The following is a 7,859-nucleotide window of genomic DNA, read 5'->3' as shown; positions in this document are numbered from 1 at the left end:
TCCAGTTGAGCTATTTCAAATCCTAAAAGATGATGCTGTTAAAGTGTTGCACTCGACATGCCAGCAAATTTGGAAAACTAAGCAGTGGCCACAGGACTGGAAAATGTGTTTTCATTCCAATCCCAAAGAAAGGCAATGCCAAAGAATGTTCAAATTACTGCACAAATGCACTCATTTCATTACTTTTAGCAAAGTAATGCTCAAGATTCTCCAAGCCAGGCTTCAACAGTACATGAACTGTGAACTTCCAGATGTTCAAGCTGGATTTAGAAAAGGCAGAGGAACCAGAGATCAAATTGTCAACATCCATTGGATCATCGAAAAAGCAAGAGAATTCCAGAAAAACATCCACTTCTGCTTTATTGGCTATGCCAAAGCCTTTGACTGTGTGGATCACAACAAACTGTAGAAAGTTCTTCAAGAGATGGGAATACCAGACCACCTTACCTGCCTCCTGAGAAATCTGTATGCAGGTCAGGAGCAACAGTTAGAACTGCACATGGAACAACAGACTGGTTCCAAATTGGGAAAGGAGTACATCAAGGCTGCATATTGTCACCCTGCTTATTTAACTTATATGCAGAGTACATCATGTGAAATGCCAGACTGGATGAAGCACATGCTGGAATCAAGATTGTCAGGAAAAATATCAACCTCAGATATGCAGATGACACCACCCTTATGGCAGAAAGTGAAGAACTAAAGAGCCTCTTGATGAGAGTGAAAAAGGAGAGTAAAAAAGTTGGCTTAAAGCTCAACAATCAGAAAACTAAGATCATGGCATCTGGTCCAATCACTTCATGGCAAAGAGATGGGGAAATAATGGAAACAGTGGGAGACTTTCTTGGGCTCCAAAATCACTACAGCTGGTGACTGCAGCCATGTAATTAAAAGACGCTCCTTGGAAGAAAAGTTGTGACCAACCTAGACAGTATAATAAAAAGCAGAGACATTACTTTGTCAACAAAGGTCCGAGTAGTCAAAGTTATGTTTTTCCGGTAGTCATGTATGGATGTGAGAGTTGGACTATAAAGAAAGCTGAGCACAACTGATGCTTTTGAACTGTGGTGTTGGAGAAGACTCTTGAGAGTCCTTTGGACTGCAAGGAGATCCCAACCAGTCCATCCTAAAGGAGATCAGTCCTGAATGTTCATTGGAAGGACTGATGTTGAAGTTGAAACTCCAACACTTTGGCCACCTGCTGCGAAGAACTGACTCATTTGAAAAGATCCTGATGGTGGGGAAGATTGAAGGCAGGAGGAGAAGGGGATGACAGATGATGAGATGGTTGGATGGCATCACCGACTTGATGGACATGGGTTTAAGTGAGCTCTGGGAGCTGATGATGGACAGGGAGGCAGCCCATGGGGTTTCAAATAGTCAGACACAACTGAGCAACTGAACTGAATTGAACTGAGACTTGCCAGATAGATTACGGTCCATGAAAAGAACCAAAAACATTATTTACCAAGGCCATAAAAATTTTGTTGAGGGTTGGTGAGAGGCCCACCAAAATCTCTAAAATAGTTAAGCGGCAGCACTCCTCTGTAGACTAGCGCTGATGATAGAAGATACTGTTCTAGAACTTGGCTCACTATAGCAATGAGGATAACTGGACCCTGAGACAATAAAGGTCAAGTAGCAGTGCTTAGCTTCCAGAAACTAGGGAATAATAATGATCATAGTGGCTGGTAAGTTTGGAGTGGCAGTCAGGAGAACCTGGCCCAGAGAGTTATGGTTAACAGAGGAAAACATCCCTAGAAGTAGAAAAGATGGGCAACCGTCAAGGGCACTAGCAGCTGCACCAGCTTGTACCAGCTAAAGAAATTAAGGGTAGATGATTTGAAGACTGAAAGTAACAGCCTCAAGAAAAAGTCACAATCCCTTGCCCAGTGTCCAGACTTAAGCCAATTTTCAGACCATGACTGAAGGAGTAGAGAGTCCCTAGGAGGAAGGACCTTCAACTCTATAGCAAGAGTACGTGATTCCATTCTGCTCATAATTGCCCTTTTTGGGGTGGAGGACCACGTACATCTCCATGGGGTAGAGCCCTTCAGTTTGGACTGAATTGTATTCCTATTTATTTTCAGACATGCAGTTTGCAAGCTGGAATGGTGGTCTCTTGGGGTTCTCAGGAATCCAGAGGACTGATGATAAGAGTGGTGGCCATAGACTACAAATTCTGCCATGGAGAAATTGACACCAACATGCCTGGGAAACTGGGGGAAAGGCCCAGGTAGCTCCAAAGGTTTGGGAGGGCTTGTGATCCTCTAGGCTTCCCTATGGCTACTGCAGCCTACTGTCTTGGTTAGGGGAGGTTTAGAGAGGCATGGTTGCCATGACATCACAACATTGTGACATCACTAAAGCAGTAGGCAGCAATGCCTTTGTCACTTCCCTTTGTCTCATGGGAATTTAGAAAGAGATATATGTTAAGGATAAAAGGAGAGGAATTATCTTTTTTATGAGGTCAGGCTGCCTTCCTGATATGCTTAATTTCTTCTTTCACTTCCTGTAAATTATGCCCATTCTAATATTTCCTAGGTCAACTTTACCCATGAAATAGGAATAAGTTCTATCCCAGTTGCATTTCTAAAGAAACAGTAAAAACTCTAAGGGAGCATTAGGAATCTGTGACGATTATCAGTTCACGGGTAAGAGAGTTCTTTACCAGTTACGCCTCCCTGAGAACCTAGGTAGGAAAAGAAGGCCTCATTTGTAATTTGTTATCAGTCTTTCCCTGGTAGAGACCTATGGCCATTTACTTGTGTAACTGCACTGGGAAAGGAGGAATACAGACATATCAAGGTCTGTTGGATACAGCGTCTATGTTCACAATGATCCTGGAGACCTTAAGTATCATCTTCCCTTTCCCCATTAGAGCTGAAGGCCAGGAAATAAGTGGAATCCTGTCTTAGGTTTGACTTACAGTGGGTCCACTGGGTTCTTGGACCCACTCAAGGGTCACTTCCCTGTGTGTATAGTTGAGGTTAGCTTACTCCTGAGGATCAACACAGAAAAGTGCTGAGTGGGGATAACAGAGATTGATTCCATTCATAAGCAAACAAAGGCTGTAGGATGTTGGCTTCAGTCATATCTGTTTAATTCACCATTCACCCCTGTAGAGCCTAGATGAATGGGCTCTGGAGGGTGACCACAGACCTCTGTGAGCTCAGCCAGGTCCTAGAGCCCTGACTGCAGCTGCTGTGCCAGGTGAAGTATGTACACCAGAGCACATTACATTGGCCTCAGGTGTTTGCTATGCAACCACTGACTTGGCCAATCAGAGAAAAAAAAAGGACAGAACACAATTGAATTTACGTGAAATGGACAACTGTATACCCTTAGAGATTTCCCCTAGGGTTACGTCTCTTACCCTAGGTCATAATATAGCCTGAAGAGACTCCAGTATCAGAACATACTGCAGAACATCATGCAGAGGAATCACACTGATGACCTTATGTCACTGGACCAGATGAACGCTGGACTTAGTGGAATGGTACACTGGAGGCCTTGGTAAGACATAGGCACTCCAGAGGGAGCTGTGAAGATTCAGGGCCTTCTACATGTATAAAATTCTTAGGAGTCCAGTCGTCAAGGGCATGATGACTCTCCTCCAAAATAAGAGCCAAATAATTGCCATCTTAACATCTATCACAGAAGGAAGTACACCTCCTGGTGGGCCTCTTCAGGTTTTAGAGTCAGCACATTATATACCTGGGGATACTGCTCCAGTTTATGATATGAAAGGCAGACTGCTTTTTGTTAAAAATTATTTTTGGCTGCAACGAGTCAGTTGTAGCACACGCTTTTGTTGAGGCACATGGGTTTAGTAGTTGCAGTGTGTGGGGTTAGTTGCCCTGCAGCATGTGGGATCTTAGTTTTCCCTCCAGGGATCGAACCCACATCCTCTGCCTTGGAAGGTGGACTCTTAACCACTGGACCTCCAGGGAAGTCCCCAGAGGCAGACAGATGTGAATGAAGCTTAAAGCAGGCCCGGAGCATATTGGATCCCTTCCATCCTGGAAGCGCCCGTGGCTCATTCTCACAGGAGCAGACATGTATTCTAGGTATGGTTTCCCTTTGTTTCCCACAGAGCCTCATCCAGCACCACTAAATGAGGCATATCAAGGATTTGATCTGCTGTCACAGGATCCCACATAACTGTATCCCATCAGGGCCCACTTTACAGTGAGAGTAAGACCATGTAGTGGGGAAGCCCCTGACCATGGGATTAATGGTCATATCATCCGTTGTATCTGATGTAAGAAGATGCTTAGGGCAGCCTGTTGAAGGCACAGCTAAAGCAGAGGCAATGCTCTGCAAAGATGGGGTGTCCTTCTCCAGGATACAGGACACACCCATTGCATCAATGTAACAGTGGTATGCCACAAACGTAGGAATTATGTTAGAACGGATAATATACATTAGTGGCATGGGGATCATAGGTTGACTCTCCACGGCCAACACTTCTTTCTTTCTAGAAATACATCATTCTTTCTAGAAGTTTACAATTATCTTGTACTGAAGTATGTACACAGATACACAAAAATGTAAATCCTAATTATACCTGTGTGCTTTTGTTTTATGTTTCTTTTTACCCCCACCCCCACCATTGGATCAGTGGTTAAAACAAAGTTTTTCTTCCCTTCTCTTAATTTTGAACTAATTTCAAACTTACAGAAAAATTGTAAGATTAGCACATAGAACTTTTTTGTCCTGAACTATTTGAGTATGTTGCCAGCAATATGCCTTGCCACCTGCGCAAACACTTCCTTGTGTGTATTTCCTACAAACCACGATATTCTCTTACAAGAAGTACAATACAACCATCAGAACCAGGACACTGACAATGAAACTTCACTACAATCTAACCTGCAGAGCCCATTCTGGTTTTGATGGTTGTCTCAAAAATGTCCTTGCAAAAGAACCCAAACCAGGATCATACCTTGCTTTTGATTTTTCATCCCTCTTAGTTTCCTTTAGTCTGAAATATTTCCTCAGTCTTTCCTTGACTTTCCTGACCACTTTTGATGATAACAGGCCAATGATTTTGTAGGATGTCCCTTGATCTGGGTTGGTATAATGTCTAGATTCAAGTGATGCACTTTGGCAGGAATATCACAAAAGTGATGCTGTGTTCTGCCTACTGCATCCTATCAGGGGGTGCACAATTTCAATTTGGTGTGTTACTTGTGATGTTAACTTTGACTACTTGATTCACTTGATTAAGATGGTCTCTGCCAACTTAAACTGATGTAGTTACAATTTACTTTCATATTTCAAGATCAAATCTCAGCTTTAGGGACTTCCCTCATGGTCCAATGGTTAAGGGGGTGTGGATTCAATCCCTGGGGAACTAAGATCCCATATGCCTCATGGTCAAAAAACCAGGACATAAACAACAGAAGCAGTGTTGTAACAATTCAATAAAGGCTTTAAAAAGGTGCTTCAGTAACCAGCTTTAGGTCCAGTCGCCATCGCCACGTTGCTGCGGGGACCCAATTCCTGTCTCACGGCTGGCTGCCCCATTCCGACTACAGAAAAATCTGAGCAGCTGGCCAGTTTCCCTCTTGTTCTCCCTCCCCCAATTTTGTTTTCATGTAAAAGACAAATCAATGACTTGACTCCCCCCCCCAAAAAAAAATGGTCCACAGCAAAAAAAAAAAAAAAAAAAACTTAAAAAAAAAAATCTCAGCTTTAGCTAGAACTCACAAAGTATAAATATCAGTTTTTTTTACTGGATCTTACATAAGCTTTACAACTTTCACTTAAAGAGGAAAGAAAAAACACCATTATATCTTCCCCTAAATAGAATACAAAAGACTGGGTCCATCTCTCAGTATAGTTCATACGTAAAGTGTAGGAATAATATATATCCAGGATGGAAAGGAACCTTAGGAGCCAGGTCGTTTAGCCCTCCTACCCGCTTCAGGCCTTTCCTGGTGGCTCAGATGGTAAAGAGTCTGCCTGCAATGCAGGAGACCCACGTTTGATCACTGGGTCAGGAAAATACCTTGGAGAAGAAAATGGCAACCCTCTCCAGTATTCTTGCCTGGAAAATCCCTTGGATGGAGGAGCCTGGTGGGCTGTAGTCCATGGGGTTGCAAAGAGTCAGGCACGGCTGAATGACTAACACTTTCACCTTCACCCTCTTCAGTCAAGGTCACAGGATCTCGGACAGCCTCGGTGACAGGCAAGGTGAGCCAGCACCTGCTTGCACATCTCCAGTGAAAAGAAACCAACCATCCCCGGGGACAGAACGTCCATCGTCAGATGACAATGATGATAAGAAAGTCCTTTACTTTGCTACCAAACTTTACATACCTGAATTTTCACCATTTATACTACAAAGTAAACAATGTCACATAAATCATTTACTCTAAAATTAAAAAAAAAAAAGATGGTCTCTGCCAGATTTCTTTTTTTTTTCCATTTATTTTTATTAGTTGGAGGCTAATTACTTTACATCTGCCAGATTTCTTCGGACTCAGAATCTAAGATCTGACTGCTAAGTGGGCTCCTTACTTTGGGATGTTGCCCCTCCCCAGTCTCTCTCAGTGAATAGACTTGGGGAAAATCTGTTCTATATATACATACATATACTTACACATACATTGTTACCTACTTAAATATTTTTGTTATATTTTTAAGAGTTTTTATTGAATAATAATTGACATAAAATATTAGTTTCAGGTATATGGCATAGTGATTCAATATTTTATATATCATGAAATGATCATAATAATCTAGTTACCGTCTTGTCACAAAGTTATCACCGTATTACTGACTGTATTCCCTATGTTATACATTACCTCCTGTGACTTACTATTTTATTTTATACCTCCTTATATTAAGTGAAAACCATTCCACTTCCAATCCAAAACCAGAGTTTTTCTAATTTCTCCAAGAAAGTATCTATCCTTTCATTAAAAAAAAATTATTGAAGTATATTTGATTTACAATGTTGTGTTAATTTCTGCTGTAGAGCAAAGAGACTTAGTTATACACATATATGTTGTTTTCCATATTCATTTCTATTATGGCTTATCACAGGATGCTGACTATAGTTCCCTGTGCTATACAGTAGGACCTTGTTGTTTGTCCTTTTGTTTTTGATAGTGGCTCCCATTATCCCCAAGATGCTTACTTTTTTTTAATATATTTACTTATTTGATCAATCCTTTGTATCTTCTGTGTCTCTGCTGTCCCTTTCAGGAACACTCTCCGCACCTGGCTTGGACTCTGACGTTCCCAGTTGGGCTGCTGCCGTATTCCTGTTGTCCTGCGAAAACCTTCCTCATGCTTGGACTAACATCTCACCCTTGACCACTGCTGATCTTCCTTTCCCCACCATGGACTGCCCCCTCACTCTGTTGGGCTCTGACATTCTACCTGACACTTATTTTTGCAAATGGTATAAAATGGGCCTCTAGATTTTTTTGCTGGTAAATAATATCAGTACTGTTTATTATATAGTCATCCTTTTGTCATTGAATTAAAAATTCATCTTTGATATGCTATATTTTTATAATCAGATATCTATTCCTGGATTTTCCAGTCTGTTACACTGGTTCATTTGTCTAAGCCTATGCCAATATCATGTGGATTTTATTATGGTTGCTTTATAGTGTCCTGTGACATCTGGTAAGCCAAGTGCACCTTAAGCACACTTCTTCCTACATTTAATGGCTAGTCACAGGTACCTTATTGTTTCCAAATGAATTTCAGGGTAATTTAATCCAATTAAAAAGAAATACATGGGGATTATAATAGGAATTTTATTAATTTTATTTTATTAATTAATTTTATTAATTTGTAAAGTTGGCCTTTTTGTGACATACCCAAGAAGGAAACAA

At 41.4% G+C, this 7,859-nt stretch overlaps 1 long non-coding RNA gene across 5 annotated transcripts; it reads left to right on the top strand.

Annotated features, from left to right (window-relative positions):
- Window positions 1-1,612: 1,612 nt before the first annotated feature.
- LOC110124906 (uncharacterized) lies at window positions 1,613-7,521 on the top strand. Of its 5 annotated transcripts, none has more exons than XR_011491613.1 (4): window positions 1,618-1,691; window positions 2,091-2,236; window positions 6,161-6,201; window positions 7,219-7,521. It is a non-coding gene; the product is annotated as an uncharacterized lncRNA (long non-coding RNA). The 5 variants fall into 5 exon arrangements; XR_011491611.1 differs by having other exon boundaries at window positions 6,161-6,354; XR_002309913.2 differs by lacking the exon at window positions 2,091-2,236 and having other exon boundaries at window positions 1,613-1,691; window positions 6,161-6,354.
- Window positions 7,522-7,859: the final 338 nt, after the last annotated feature.

Source organism: Odocoileus virginianus, chromosome 16 (genome assembly GCF_023699985.2).
Source record: "Odocoileus virginianus isolate 20LAN1187 ecotype Illinois chromosome 16, Ovbor_1.2, whole genome shotgun sequence".
Taxonomy (NCBI): Eukaryota; Metazoa; Chordata; class Mammalia; order Artiodactyla; family Cervidae; genus Odocoileus; species Odocoileus virginianus.
The sequence above is the reverse complement of the archived record's forward strand: the minus strand, read 5'-3'. Positions and strand labels throughout refer to the sequence as shown.